The 15,266-nt window shown below is 41.0% G+C and overlaps 1 long non-coding RNA gene across 1 annotated transcript; it reads left to right on the top strand.

Moving 5' to 3' along the window:
* The first annotated feature begins 11,830 nt into the window (after window positions 1-11,830).
* LOC129749924 (uncharacterized) lies at window positions 11,831-12,474 on the top strand. The gene is made up of 3 exons (XR_008738216.1): window positions 11,831-12,078; window positions 12,136-12,244; window positions 12,410-12,474. It is a non-coding gene; the product is annotated as an uncharacterized LOC129749924 (long non-coding RNA).
* Window positions 12,475-15,266: the final 2,792 nt, after the last annotated feature.

Here is a 15,266-nt window from a genome sequence, read left to right as displayed (position 1 = left end):
CCAGTTTAGGTGAAAAATTCATCCACGGTTTAGGATTCCATTCATCAAATTGCAGAGCGCGGGCACGTAATAGAACACCGAGAGTTATAAACAAGCATGACATAATCATAAATAACGACATCAGGACTGTTATGTTTGGCGTAGGGAAATAACAGTGTGGCCATCAGCCGTGCTCTAGCTTGAGTGGCATAATGTGCAAGTGATATTTATTCCCGCTTCTGTTACCTTCGCCAAATCTCCTCAATCCGAGAGCGTACCGATGTGTGGGACTATTCAAGTCCTTCACAATACAAGTTTAAGTTAAGAGAATATTGTTTTGAATTGGAATTAACTGGGAACAAATTATTTCCAATTTTTTTCTTTTTATCAGAACGATCCGACTGTTTTTCATTTTTGAGTTTTTGCCCTTCCTCACCTGGAAGCCTCTCGAAATCCACGGACATCGAATGGCCGTGAAGGTTATCCCGGCTGTAGTTTTCTTATGCACAGAACGACGCTGCTGTTTGGTCAAGCAAGAGGAGCCAATGATGATGATGGCTTTCGGTTGGTTTAGTTTGTGTACACTCTTAGACAAAATGGCTACGGACACAGTTATGCTACTAAACTAAACTTCATCTGTACGAGGATTGTGCTCGAGCAAATAAACTCTCTTCCCACTTGGCTTTTCCCGTCCTGTAGCATCCCGTCGTTTTCGTCTTCGTCATATGATCATCAATGTCCGCTAAAGAACACAACCGACGTCGGAGCCCATGTTGGTTCAGGGTTGCGCTTTGGGCATGGTGGATGCAACAGAATAACATAAACTGTGTTTTAGAACAGAGCTAATGAGCTTTGAGAGAATAACGCCAAACAGATGCTTAATTTCCGACTGGCTATTTAGGCTGCTGAAAAAACCAACCTTACAGGTTGTGGTCATATTTTTAAACTCCGATTCTCAAACTCTCCGTGGTGCTGGCTGGGGTGCGAGCAACCTTAGCGGAGTTCAGGTACAGGTACCCATTCCCAGTGGATGCTTCGGTCGCATGCGAACTGAGATACGTGTATGTTGTCCATGTAACAAGCGTCGTGCGGCGTCCAACAACGTCCTGGTGGTGTTCGGGACATAAAACAGCAACATCACGACGGGCCTCCTGCGAAATAAGGGGGAAAGCTGCAGGCCTTGCGAGCCTGTGTCTGCAAAAACATCTAAAAACGAAAAACAAACAGGAATTTTCGGAGGAAAAGCGACAAAGACCCACGCGACGCAAAGGATCCAGTCATTGGAAACTTGAGACATGCAACTGCCAATCTCTAAATTTCACGGGCTGTATTTACCCACGTGCTCTGCAGAAGGTATGCTGGAAGGGCTCCACGGTACGAGCGTACCCAGATGGTCGTGCCATCTACGAGAGCTGCGGCAACACACACGAGCTTGAAACAGCTTTTATAGTGATGGGAGAGATGCAAAAGCGCGTGATCGGGTGGTGGCCGATCACGAATGTGCCGGTTGAGAATCAAGGGCCGGTTCTTCAACATCAGCATCATTAACGTGCACAGCAATCACCTCGTAAGTATCGGTGACGACAGAGACGAATTCTACGCGCAGGTGGAGCGTGAATACGACCGTTGCCCAAAACATGATATCAAGATCGTCATCGGAGATTTCAACGCTCAGGTCGGCCAGGAGGAGGAATTTAAACCGACAATTGGAAGGTTCAGTGCGCACCAGCTGACCAACGAAAACGGCCTCAGACTGATAGATTTCGCCGCCTCCAAACGAATGGCCGTACGTAGTACCTTTTTTCAGCACCGCCTCTCACACAAGTACACCTGGAGATCACCGTACCAAACGCAATCACAGATCGACCACGTTTTAATTGACAGCCGGCACTTTTCGGACATCATCGACGTCAGATCCTGTCGAGGCGCTAATATCGAGTCAGACCACTATCTGGTGATGGTGAAGATGCGCCCAAAACTCTCCGTAGTGAACAACACACGCAACCGGCGCCCGCCTCGGTTAAATATCGCGCGACTGAAGCAACCTGAGGTCGCGGCAGACTACGCGCAATCGGTCGAAGCAGCGCTGCCGGTAGAGGGCGAGTTTGATGAAGCCCCTCTCGAGGACTGTTGGGATACCATCAAGACAGCCATAAACAGTGCTGCGGAGAACGTCATCGGTTATGTGGAGCAAACTCGACGGAATGACTGGTTCGACGAGGAGTGTAGGAGGGCTATGGACGAAAAGAATGCCGCGCGGGCGGCAGTAGTGCAAAGAGGCACCCGTCGAAATGTGAAAAATCACCGACAGCGGAAGAGGCAGCGAGTCCGAATTTTCCAGGAGAAAAAGCGCCGCCTGGAGGAGGAGGAGCTCGAGGACCTGGATCAGCTGCATCGTTCCCAAGAAACACGAAAGTTCTATCAGAAACTCAACGCATCCCGCAAAGGCTTCGTGCCACAAGCCGAAATGTGCCGGGATAAGGACGGAGGCATCCTGACGGACAATCGTGAGGTGATCAAAAGGTGGAAGCAGCACTTCGATGAACACCTGAACGGCGCACATGCGGGAGATCAAGACGGTGGGGGAAGGTACATCGCCGGCGTAGCCAACGACGTAGAGGAGCCATTCCCAACGGTGAGTGAGGTTAAGGAAACCATTCGCGAGCTGAATAGAAACAAGTCGGCTGGGAAGGATGGCATCGCAGCTGAACTCATCAAAATGGGCCCGGACAAGTTGGCCGATTGCCTATACCGGTTGATAGTCCGGATCTGGGACATAGAACAGCTACCGGAGGAGTGAAGGAGGGGGTAATATGCCCCATCTACAAGAAGGGCGACAAATTGGACTGTGAGAACTACCGAGCGATCACTGTCCTCAATGCCGCCTACAAAGTGCTGTCCCGAATCCTACTCCACCGCCTAACGCCACAAGCAAACAGATTCGTGGGAATTCATCAGGCCAACTTCATGGAGGGACGGTCAACGACGGACCAGATATTCACATTATGGCAAATCCTCCAAAAATGCCGGGAACACCAAGTCCCTACGCCCTACGCTTCTTTTGTTGAATGTTTCAAAGGACGGCTACTAATGGAAGGAATCACGAGTACATTCACAGATTGAATCGAAATTTTTTGTTCAAAATAAGCGTCTTTGAAAATGCAATGAAATAACGGACAGTAGCCAATATGCATAGCAACAACTTGTTTATTCACAGAAAACTGCTGCAAAAGTTATAAAAACAACTTTAAAATTTATATTTCACATATGGAATATGTTGTCCAGGCTACAAATATTGTAAATGGAAAGAAGTTGCGACTAGTTTATGTCAGTTTTTGTATTTTTTCGTAATAAAAATGTTTTTTACTTTTTTTTTTCGTACGACGTAATGAAAGCTCACGCGAGAAATGTAGAGTGCAGAAATCAAAAGTGCACGCATTAGCAATTATGAATAATAATTTTTGGCTTTTTACGGTCTAAGATTTTAATCAAACAACGTTTTATTTGAAATACCCGACGTTTCGACCATTTTTTGTGGTCTTTCTCAAGGGAAAAACGATATTGACAATAACAGCAGACAGACAATTCCCTTGAGAAAGACCACAAAAAATGGTCGAAACGTCGGGTATTTCAAATAAAACGTTGTTTGATTAAAATCTTAGACCGTAAAAAGCCAAAAATTATTATTCAAAAACATCTTCCCGGTCGAAAACATAAATCTAATTAGCAATTATGTTGTTGAAGAATAAAAAAAGGCCCCATTAAAAAACTTTTTGAAAAATGCAGATTTTTTTTATCAAAAATGACCAAAATGATGAGCTTCGTAGAATATGCTGAGTAGTCTGTTGTACGGCCAAGGCTTTTCTATACAAAAATGCCCTAGACTTCCTTCCTCAACACCTATCCAAAATTTTATCCTACGAAGATCATCTGGTACTTGCCTATCCGCCTGTTTTTCATTCCTTTACCAATTCTTCTACCTAGCATTTCATCGTGTCGTGTCGATAAACATATTAAATCAATGAATTTAGTCATTCAAATCACTGTTCTAGCTTCTTATTGTTTAACTATCTTTGCCTATGCTGTCCTACACTTCATACATTTATTGTAATCAATGGAGCTGTCTGGGCTGATTGGAATACGAGGCGTGGTCGCGAATTGCGTAACAAAAGCATATGAAATGTTGCACAAGTTTCTGAAGATTTTTTGTTTGAGCGTGTGTTCATCTGTGCTAATACACCAACTAAAAATATCCTCAAAAATAACGCTGGATCATTCGGCCGAAAGTCATGAGGCCGGAAGCCATTCAGCCGATGGACGTTAGGCCAAACTGGCCGAACAGGACACTAGGCCGAATGGGTTATCCAGTCGAATGCTGGTAGGCCGAAAGGACGCAAGGCTGAAAAGACGCAAGGCCGAAAGGATGTTCGGCCGAATGGTCACTAGGCCGAAAGGTCATAAGGCCGAATGGTTATTAGGCCGAATGGTCTTAAGACCGAATGGGCGTAAGGCAGAATGGTCGTAAGGCCAAATGTTCGTAAGGCCGAATGGATGCCAGGCCGAAAGGTTGTTAAGCTGAAAGTTCGTTAGGCCGAATGGTCATGAGGCCGAATGGTCGTCATGAATTGTTTCTAGGTCAATAAGAAATATTTTACACTTGTCTGCATGCTAGGTCGAATGGTCTGTTGTGGCCATGAAAAGCCATTGGACTGTAGGGCCGCGCTTGGCAAAACAACCACTGATGGGACTCATTCCTCTTGCGGGAGCGAGCCTCTTCTAGACAACCCGTGGTGGTTGTCTCACCAGTGGAGGCAGGTCCTCGGACTAGCTGCCTGGAGGCCAAGGCCGGTTGATCACTAGCTTGCAGTGATCCCAAACTAAACTCTTCTAAGGGAGGGCTTTGATAAGAGCCGATTAGATCGGAAGCAAGCGAGGAGGAAGCACAGAGGAACAACAATTAATTACTGCTGGAACATTCTAGACCTTATTTCTCTTTCTCTTATTTACACGTATACAACTAGCTTCCTTTCCTCAGGGGGTCTCAAGGAAGGCCACTGCTGGCTGGCCCTTCTTTTCCTTCTTCTCCGATTTCTCTGCTGGATTGATGTTTCCGCGATGATGGTTGAAAAAAGACTGATGATGCAAGGCGCTCCACTCACGTGCATCTCCTGTCGTTCTCTTCTCAGTCCGCTCGTCGGACTGAACAGGTCGTTAGGCCGGATGAACGATAGGTCGAATGGTCACAAGGCCAAATGGTTATTAGACTGAATAGTCGTAAAGCCGAAAAGACGATAGGCCGAATGGTCGCAAAGCCGAATGGTCGCAAAGCCGAATGGTCGAATCCGGCCTTGCATCCATTCGGCCTGATGACCATTCGGCCTGACGACTATGCGGCCTAACGACCATTTGGCTTAACTACTGATTGGCCTTACATGTAAGAAAGCGATAGTATGTCTTAAAGGCCTAGCATAAATTCGGCCCTATTCAGCCTAACAACCTAGTTGCTATTCGGTCTAACGTCCTTTCAGTATCCATTCGGCCTTACGAACATTCGGCTTTATGACCTTTCGGCCTTACGACCTATCAGCCTTACGACCTTTCGGCCTTAAGACTTTTCGGCCAGATGACCATTGGGCCAAATGACCATTCAGCCAGATGACCATTCGGCCAAATAACCATTCGGCCAAATGACCATTCGGCCTAGTGACCATTCGGCCTAACATCCATTCGGCCAAATATTATTCGGCCAAATAACCTTCGGCCTAATGCCCCTTTCAACCTATTGTCCTATTCGGCCGAACATCCATCGGCCTTTTAATCCATTCGGCCTAGCGACCTTCGGCCTAACATCTTTGGCCTATCGGCCTTCGGCCGAATGTCCACCCCCCCCCCCTCAAAAATTGCCAAAAATAGCCCAGAAAAAACTCCTAAATATTTTGAATTTTTATGTTTCCAACTGTATTTATGAAAAAATGCAGCGTTTTTGTTTTTTAAATTTGTAAATTAATCTAGAAGTCCGCTAAACAATTTAAAATTTAAATTAGCCTTTTTGGTTTGAAAGGTTGCTCATCCCCATCTCAAGTCTTTTTAACGAGCCTTAGAGGTTTCTAAAGTTCATCGTACACGGCACGAGCCTCTTTTGTGGACATTTCGTGTACGAATGATAACGATTTTATTTGTATTCAAATTAGTTTTCTATGTTTTTTTTTCATTCTCGGTGAAAATGGGCGATATAAAGCATCAATCCAAGCGAGTCAGACTTAGAGGCCAATGACCGTGCGAGATGGCCGATAAAAATAAACACTACTTGCAGAAGAATCAAAATGCACCATAAATTGCCAACGGAAACTCACACAAGGTTATAACATATAAGCAAGGGGTTTGTGATATAGCTCAGTTTGTTCCTAAGTCGATGTCCGTGAGTTCGAGCTCAGGAGTAAATATTGAACACAGTTGTACCGGAAAAGTTTTTCATAAACTGTCTGCCAACTGCAACGTTGATATACAATCATCAATACCACAAAAATGATTAAACAACTGTAATCGAAACAAAAATGAAACACATAAATGCAAGGTTGCTGAAAAAATTTCTGCATTTTGACTACAAAAATTGACGTTCTGTGATTTTACCAAAAAATATGTGATGATTTTCTGTGACGCTATTTCCTTTTATTTCATAGAAAAGTCATGACATATTAAAAATTATGTGTTCTGTTACACTGATTCTGTGACAAAAATTTGCTCAAAATTCTCTGAGACTATAGATTTTTCTGTGATTTCGGCAATCTTGCATATAAGATTTTCTTTTTTTGATATGGAATAATTCTTCCCTCACCATTTGGAAGACTTTATTGTTGAAAATCAGCTGCCACGCATTTTCTATGTGGACATTTAATATAAAATACAAAAAAGGTTTTTTTCTTCAGAAAAGTCTAGCTATTCTCTGCTCGTTTAACTCTATAACATACACGTTCATACTCTATGATCAAGAGAATAAGTGAACCAACGAGGTTATATTAGGTGAACTGCGAAAAAATGTTTATTTGCCTGTAACAACTTTATTCCCTACCTACACCTCATGTAAGATCAAATCTGACCGAATGCAAACTAGCAACAAACTTGCACTGTCCGCTCACGAACCTGGTTATGCGCGGTAGCTTGCTTTCGAGGTTCCGTTCCAGTCTCTCTCGGATCGTATGATATTTATCGCATCCTATCGCTACGAATCGGTCCGAGACAGATAAAAGCTTGAGATGATGTCCAGCCGGAATCTGGCTTAGAGATATCCTAGTTTTCTGACATGTCTGTTCTCGTAGTTTATGAGGATTCGTGGGACTGAGTTTCATCCTATTTATGGAAACACTTGGTATGAGAGTAGAACATGAAAACATAAATGATGGGAGAACGTATTTTCAACATTATCAAAGGTTTGCACTGATCCTTTTTTGACAATCAGTTCCTGGTATTGTTATTATCTTACAAAGCCATAAGACTAAGAGGACTACACAATGTTTTCACTAGAAGGATCAAATATACAGTACATCCATACCCGTACCTACAATGTATTGGTACAACATTTTTGGCACCCTAGCCAAGCATATTTATGAACTTCGGATTGGCCGTGATGTCCCCGTCTCGGTGATGTTTGCATTTTCTCCGTTGTTTTCGCTGAGAAACATTTCCGGAGTAGGGGATTGGGGGCACTTTGCTTAGCTCGTCTGCTTCATGCCACCGATATTTTTGGCTGGATTTAGCATGCAATGTTGTCATCTCGCTCACGAAACCATGGTGGCTTGACAGCAGATTTCAATTTAGTTTACGCTTGACGTCGGTTTAGGTCCCCGTTTCAAGGACAAGGGTTCTGACACTTTGAAGTGGATGATTTGTAAACACCGCAATGAGCTGCCCCCATCTCCCTCCTTTAATCGTTCTGTCAAAACCTTGATGATAAACTTTTCAAAGTAATGCGAGCTCTCAACGTTAACATACTTACAACTGGGAACCGAACTGTGATTCATCACAAACAACAGCTTGTAACCTAATTGAAAACCACATAAAACATCTTGTTTATCGGTGCATGGTTAAATGCAAATCTCAAACCGCAAGTTTGCTGAAAGCAAACGACCAAATTTTTAGCAGTAATTGTTGAGCAAATTGAACCCCACCGAAAACCAACCCACTTGACTCTGGGGCTTCCCGAATTTTCGTCTGCGAAGGAGTTGTGCAGTTGGAGTCCTGCATACGGTTCCCATAATTAAGTTTAATTATAGCATATAATTTATTTATACGTAAAGCTTTGCCTCTGCCCAAAATGGTTCAGTTCGAAGACGACGGCAGTAGCAGAAGCTTCGTCTTGCTCTTTCAATTTGCCTCTGAGCAGTCGGAGTGGAAAACCTCAAACGATCATCTTGGTTTTCGTCTTGCCGAGAATGCTAAGATGGTTGAGCAGAAAGAGAAAGTTCTCGTTGGTTCATCGAATAAGCAAAAAAAGTTCCATTAGACATGAAGAATGATGTGAACACAATAATGCAAGCAGTTGAGCAATGAGTTAGTTAACACACTGAAGTTTTATTTGGAAAATATTCCTCCTAATTTAAGCTTAAATGGGATTTGTAGACAAATCATTGCGTTTATGTAAAAGCTTGATAAAGTCCTTGAAATCTTAAAGTTTATTTCAATAAGCCAATCCTCTGGATAGCTTAAAAAATTATACAAAACTTTTCATAAAACTCCCAATTTTTGTTATGTTATATGCGGGATTTTAAAAAGTAAACGAGGTAATTTCTACACTTTCATTTAAAATCTAATTATTTTCCTTAAAACTCATAATTACTGCATAACTTGGCAGGTGAGTGCAAAAGTGTGAGTCCAAAAAAGGTTTCTATTGTGGTTTGAGACCCCTTGTTCTCACTGGAAGAAGGAAGGGGGTCTCCCAATGTTAGCATAGCTCGAGAACTGATAGAGCCAATTTGGCATGGGAGTATATTTTAGTTGGCATAACCCAAAAAGTTAACATAAAAAAAGAACGAATATGGTGTTGTTTAATTGATATATGTAGATGTTTTTATGCATTTTTATTAAATAAATTTTGTTTCTCTTTAAAAAAAACCTTTAAAATAAACAACTTAAATCTCTACTGCATTAAATATAAACCCTTAGTAAACAAACCATTCATCAGATCAAAAAACTATCTGAGAAGAAAATGAAGGTTTTAATGGCAGTTCATGTAAAAATAAAAAAAAGAGTATTAAATGTCGTTTGTAAAATATATTCATATTTTAATCTTGGTATCTAATTAAAGTAAAAGCACACATTCTCATTCGTTGTTTCGGTCCGTTTTACCCACCCAATCCCTCGTCTAACCAGTATTTTAGGTAACTGCACCCTCCGTCCTTATTCTTCAATTCCACTGATTTTTAATCCAATATCCTTTTATGACTTTTAAGACGAGCAGGGGACAATTCCGTTGGTGGATTTAGCTGATTTGAGATTAACTGGATTTCATTTTTTTGGGCAACTGTTACATGTTTCCGGGTATGACAGCATGACAAAACATGACAGGATCATTTTAAAAATCAAATAAATGTAATATCGGTTTGTTGAGACCATAGATTGTGAAAATAACAAACTAGACTACACTCTTTTTAGATTTTGAAGTAAGGGTGTTTGTCTTAAAAACTATGGACTTCTTACCACAATAGCAGATTCTTGCCAATCATTATACTTTTTACAAAAATATCACAAATACAAATGTTATACGACATTCTTGACAGTATTTTAATCCATTTTCACCACAATTGTCAAAGATCAAGGTTGAATTAACGGGTGGCAGTCAGGGAAATAGGACCGAGCCCTCCGGATCAGGGGACCCTCCAAGAAAAAAGAAATTTTACTATAATTATAATGATTGAAGTTCTAAAAATCGTGAATGGAAATTGAAAATAGAAAATTGCAATTGAATCGAAACATTTAACAACTAAGACGCCCCTGTTAAAAATTATTTCGAATATTTTCACACTTTTATAAGTTAGGGGTCCCCTAGAGTAAGAATTGCAGTATTTTCCGAAATTATGTAGGACCCTGTAAAGTCTATGCATTGGACTTCGAATTTTTCTACATAAAATCTAGACAAGTCTAAGGAGAATCCAAAAAAAAAAATAGGAAGAAAATTAAAAATTTCAATTAAACGTTGTTCAAATCGTTCCAACAATTTTGATGAAGCTAGCTCGAAAAATTTCGCCCAATTTAAAATTTTAACATCATGTAAAACACCATAATCTCTTGATAATTTAATAAAGAATATATTTTGCTTCATGAAGGTTAAAAATAACAATAATTAGGAGTACTAAGAAGACGATTTGCAGAAAGAAAAAAAAAAGAATAGAAGGATAAGGAACATACCCCTAGTTTTCCACGTCCAGTTAAAAGTCGTAAAATGGAAAGAAAGGAAAAAGAACATTGAAAAATATTTAAATAGCATATTTTCTCGAGCTTTTCTGGGAATTAAATAAATAAAACTGGACAATCTAGAATTCTTATTTTTAATGCATAAATAAGAGCATGAAATGTGCAAAATCAATATAAACTTTTCAATTATCATTGAAATTTGCTTTGGTTCATATTTTTTTCTGAAAATCAATTTAAAAAAATAAACTCTGTATTTGCTTAAATTAGATTAATTGGAAATACTGAATTGCTTTATTTAATTTCTATTCCAGTCTTTCATTTTAAATTTGAATTTAAACTTTTCCAACTGATTTAACTAAAGTTTCATACAATCAATGCTAAGATAGCTGATGTTAATTTTATAAATCAACTTCTACTGGATTAAATATTCTGAATTCATCATACCATCATACCATTTTCAAACAAAAAATTTTCACATTATATTCATCAAAACATTCTCATTGCGAATTTCTTTGAATGGTTATAAATTTTGCAAATCCTGCTTTGGATTTGATTGCAATTTTGATTCCCAATATGGTATTTGATTTCATTCGTAATTTGTTTTTTAAACCTTGATTTGATTTTTCATTTAATTCAAGACACTGAATCGTGGTTTAGGATAAACTCAAGCTTTAGGTTTTACATTTCAAATGTTTCATTTTAAATTTACTCCTTTAACAATAATATTACTTTCCAATTGACATGACTCATTAGGAAAATATTTATTCTGCTTTCGAAGATGCACTTACCGATCAATGATTCTTAGAAAACCTTTAATACTTTAATTTTACCTGTATTTTTGAATTTTTGAAACAGTGAATTTTAGTTGGTGAGTTATGAAATTAATTTCGAAGTAATTTTCCATTCACCAGCTCTTATCAGAATTTTGATTTTAAAATTGTTGATTAACTCTTCCGCTATGGTGTATTTATATGTAAAAGTTTAATGCATTCTCTGGGATGGAATAAAACAAAAATCGATTTATAGGGGCCCCCGAGAAAAATTGCCCCAGGCTACTTGATAACATAATCCGGCCCTGCTAAAGGTTTTTTTTCTGTAAACATAACATTGCTGGAAATTTAATGTTCTAAAAAAATAGGCAGAATAGTACTTTTCATAGTTGTTGATACTTACGATATTCTGGACTCGAATTTCGCGGCCACATTGGAACAAAACCAAAACCGATTGTTTTGGTTTCATTCTCTTTTGTCAATTCGCATATTGAGAACAATAGCGGATGATACACGCAGCGAAAAGTAGTACCATTGAGATAAAAAAAATACATCTTCGATTCAAAAACCACGTGTACATTGAAACAAAATCCATTTCCCTTGATTCAAGTAAATTTTATATTGAACCGAAATTGTTTTCCATTAAACCAATGTTCCAAATTTTTGGATCAAAGTATTTAATTTGAGTTTAAAGAATTTTTTTTTTGACTCAGAATCAATGTGAAAATTCATTGATTTAGATGAATTTTCTTTTGAATCAAAGTATTTTTTCGTCAAACAGTCGACATCTTCAGTAGCTTCTTTTTGGTGAACGGGACGGCAAGAAGGTTTGCCGCGCAACAGCCAGACAGCACCGGAAACACAAGATCCGGCGTAGGAAAGTCTTGGCAGCTTTAAGAGGGCAGACGATAGTGACTCCTAGGTAAGTCTTTCAAAATCAATTTAATTTCAAATAAACAAACCTAACAAACTTTTTCAGGGCAACCATTCATCCAACTAATTCCTTCCGATCCGGTCCAAGGAGAAATCTGGCGCCGAAACCCTTCATGAGTTGTTCGAAAGGAACTGTCGCCAACAAACATCGTTCAGTAAGTACTTTCCATGCAATTTTAATTTTTAATTGTTAGCATTATTTAGCTTAATATCGTTTTTTGTGAGCTTCATAACAAGAGAAGCATTTTTGTCATAACTTCGTATTATGTGCGCTATGTAAAAATTTAATGTGTACATTTTGTTCTTCTCTTTATTTACAGATGTACCGGTTCAAAACTTAAATCATAGGGAAAATCGATAATGTGAATGTGATAATGTAATCTAAATAAATGAAATGTTGTAAACCATATTTGATTTCTTTTTTTTCCAATTGGAAGAAAATTAATATGTAGTACTAGAATTATTAAAACAAAAAGTAGAATTGAAGAACAAATGCTTTTAAATTGAAACCCAAATACCGTTGGAACAAACGAAAAGTTCATAAAATTAAACGAAAAGACTTTTGAATCAAAAGCATTTTGTTTTTCGAATCAAAGAAAAAGTTTTGATTCAAAGGAAAGCATTTCTTCGAAACAAAAGAAAATGTTTTTGAATCGAAGGAATTTTTATTTGTCCCAAAATCAAAGGAAAAAATCCTTTGTTTTTGCGGCACTTTCCTTTGAAACTAATTTCTATTTTTCTGCGTGTAGTTAAAGATGATGACAACAATATAAATGTTGTCATCATGCACGCTAAACTCAGCCAACACAGCTAGTGGTTATGAGTTACCCTGCAGTGTTGGCAGTTTATTCTGGGTGGTTAGCTCAGAATGTGATAGTATTTGAGAAATGATTCTGAGTTGAGAATCACCTAGGTTAAGCGACAAGATTGTTATCGCTATAGGTCTAAGTTAGCTTATAAGGACTTGATGAACAGAAATGAATAAATGGTATCTCATTTCCAAACCAATTCCCTGTTGCTAAATCATTGAATTCAACAGGTTATGGGACCAGACACGTCTGGTGAGGAATAAGAGATAGCGTTAGAGGGGTACTATAAAGAAATTCTTCGAAAACTTGCGGTTAGCGAGTCCAGGAGCATTCCAGCCAGTCAGAGGTCCGGAGAGGTAGCCAGAGGTCCCACGAAGTCATCCCAAGGATCGAAGAGGTCATCCAGGAATCAGTCGAGGTCCGAGGTGGTCAGCCAAGATGTCCCAAGCCCAGGTTCCGAAGAAGGAAGCGAGGTCCACCAGGAATCCGGAGGAACCAGCATCCAAGGAACGAGCCCGGGAATGGTCGGTTTCCGAGAGGGTTACTCTCGACTCCGCCAGTTACCCAGCCCGGGGAGGACCGTCTTCCGAGAGGGGTACTCTCGATGCCGTCACCACGGGTAGCATGCGTGACTTTCTTTTCGACGGCCGGGAGGAGACCTTCGCAGCATGGAAGTGGAGGATTGAGCGCCGATTAGTCGCTAAAAACCTCATCCACACCATGGTGCGAACCCCTGAGGAAGACGATTATGCCATCCCAATGAAGGAGCCCACAGAGGAGGAACGGCCCCTGGTAGCCCTCCAGAAGCGCAAAAACGAGGACTCCGAGGCACTGGACGAGATCGTGATGGCCGTCGACAACATGGTCCTTAACCGCATAGTCGGGGTACGATATGCCAAGGAGGCCATGGACATCTTGGTGAAGATTTACCAGCGCGTTGGTACTTATTCTTGGATATCCATGACCTCAAACACCGGAGGAACATCAGATCGTTGAGTCAATTGTTTGAGGAATACGATCTGATTGTTCGGGAGCTTGAGCGCATGGGTGCAAACATCCCGGCGGATGAAAAGGTCCACGCGCTGATCTCGGCGGTTCCCAACGATTACAACCATGTTTGACCGTTCTACCGATTGCGGACCTTTGCGCGAAACCGATACTGGAGCTGAAAAGAATGTTCCTGGACGCAGAGCTAGCATTTCAAAGTCGAGGGGACTTTCCAACAAGGAATTCAGCACCAAACTCCGCGATGAAGGCCAGAAAGGCGGAGAAGATAATTTGCTTCGGGTGTGGCAAACCAAGGCACTACAAAAATCGTTGCCCAGCCCAACGTAAAGGCCGACGTGGAAAAGTTATGGTGGCTGTTGAAGCTCGACGCTCAACTGCTGGGGTTACCAGCGGACGAAAAGAGCGCAGGGTCAAATTTGTCGTCGATTTTGGCGCCACTCAGCACATGGTCCAGGATGAAGGACTTCTCCAGGACGTCAGAGACCTTTCCGAGCCCGTCATTATTGAAACGGCTAAATCTGGCGAGAGTTTACGTGCGAAGAAAACTGGCAAAGTTGTTTTGAAGAGCGTAGTTGGAAAATCAATAAAGCCCATAATACTCTACAACGTTCTTTTTATACCCGAACTGGAAGAGAATTTACTCTCAGTTCGAAAATGCACCGAGAACGGGAAAAGGGTGATTTTTCTGGGCAACCAAGTTCGGTTCGAATATTCTAGGGAGGTGTTTGCTGAATGAAAAATCGTTGATAGCTTGTATTGTCTTGATTTTCTGTGGTCTGGTCAGTCTCATCGGGAAGCGCTGTTTGGAACGACTACACAAAAATGGCATATGAGGCTAGGTCATCTTGGTCTCGCGTCAGTGCAGCAGTTGGTTCGCAACAAAATGGCAGAGGGTATCTGTCATTCACCAGCCAAAATTGAAAACCAAGCTGTCAGCGAAAGCTGCATGGCAGGAAAACAGACAGCCAACAAATTCAACAATGCAAAGCTCCCTCGGTCGGTTAGACCACTCGAGCTTGTGCACTCCGACGTTTGTGGGTACATGGAGGTGCCGACGTTTGACGGATTCCGCTATTCCGCCTTCATCGACGACTATACCCACTTCATGGTCGTGTATCTACTCAAGCACAAGAGCGAGGTCTTCGAGCGGTTTAAACAGTACGAGGCGATGGCTACAGCACACTTCGGTCAGAAGTTGTGCAACCTGCGATGCGACAACGGGCGTGAATACATCAGCAACGACTTTCAACGACATTGTTCTGAGAAAGGAGTTCAGATGGAATTCACGGTCCCATACACTCCGCAACAAAACGGCGTCAGCGAACGAGCCAACCGAACTCTGATGGAAAAGGCAAGGGCG

The sequence above is a fragment of the Uranotaenia lowii genome, chromosome 2, assembly GCF_029784155.1.
Source record: "Uranotaenia lowii strain MFRU-FL chromosome 2, ASM2978415v1, whole genome shotgun sequence".
In the NCBI taxonomy this organism is placed as follows: domain Eukaryota; kingdom Metazoa; phylum Arthropoda; class Insecta; order Diptera; family Culicidae; genus Uranotaenia; species Uranotaenia lowii.
This window is presented reverse-complemented; position numbering and strand designations above follow the sequence as displayed.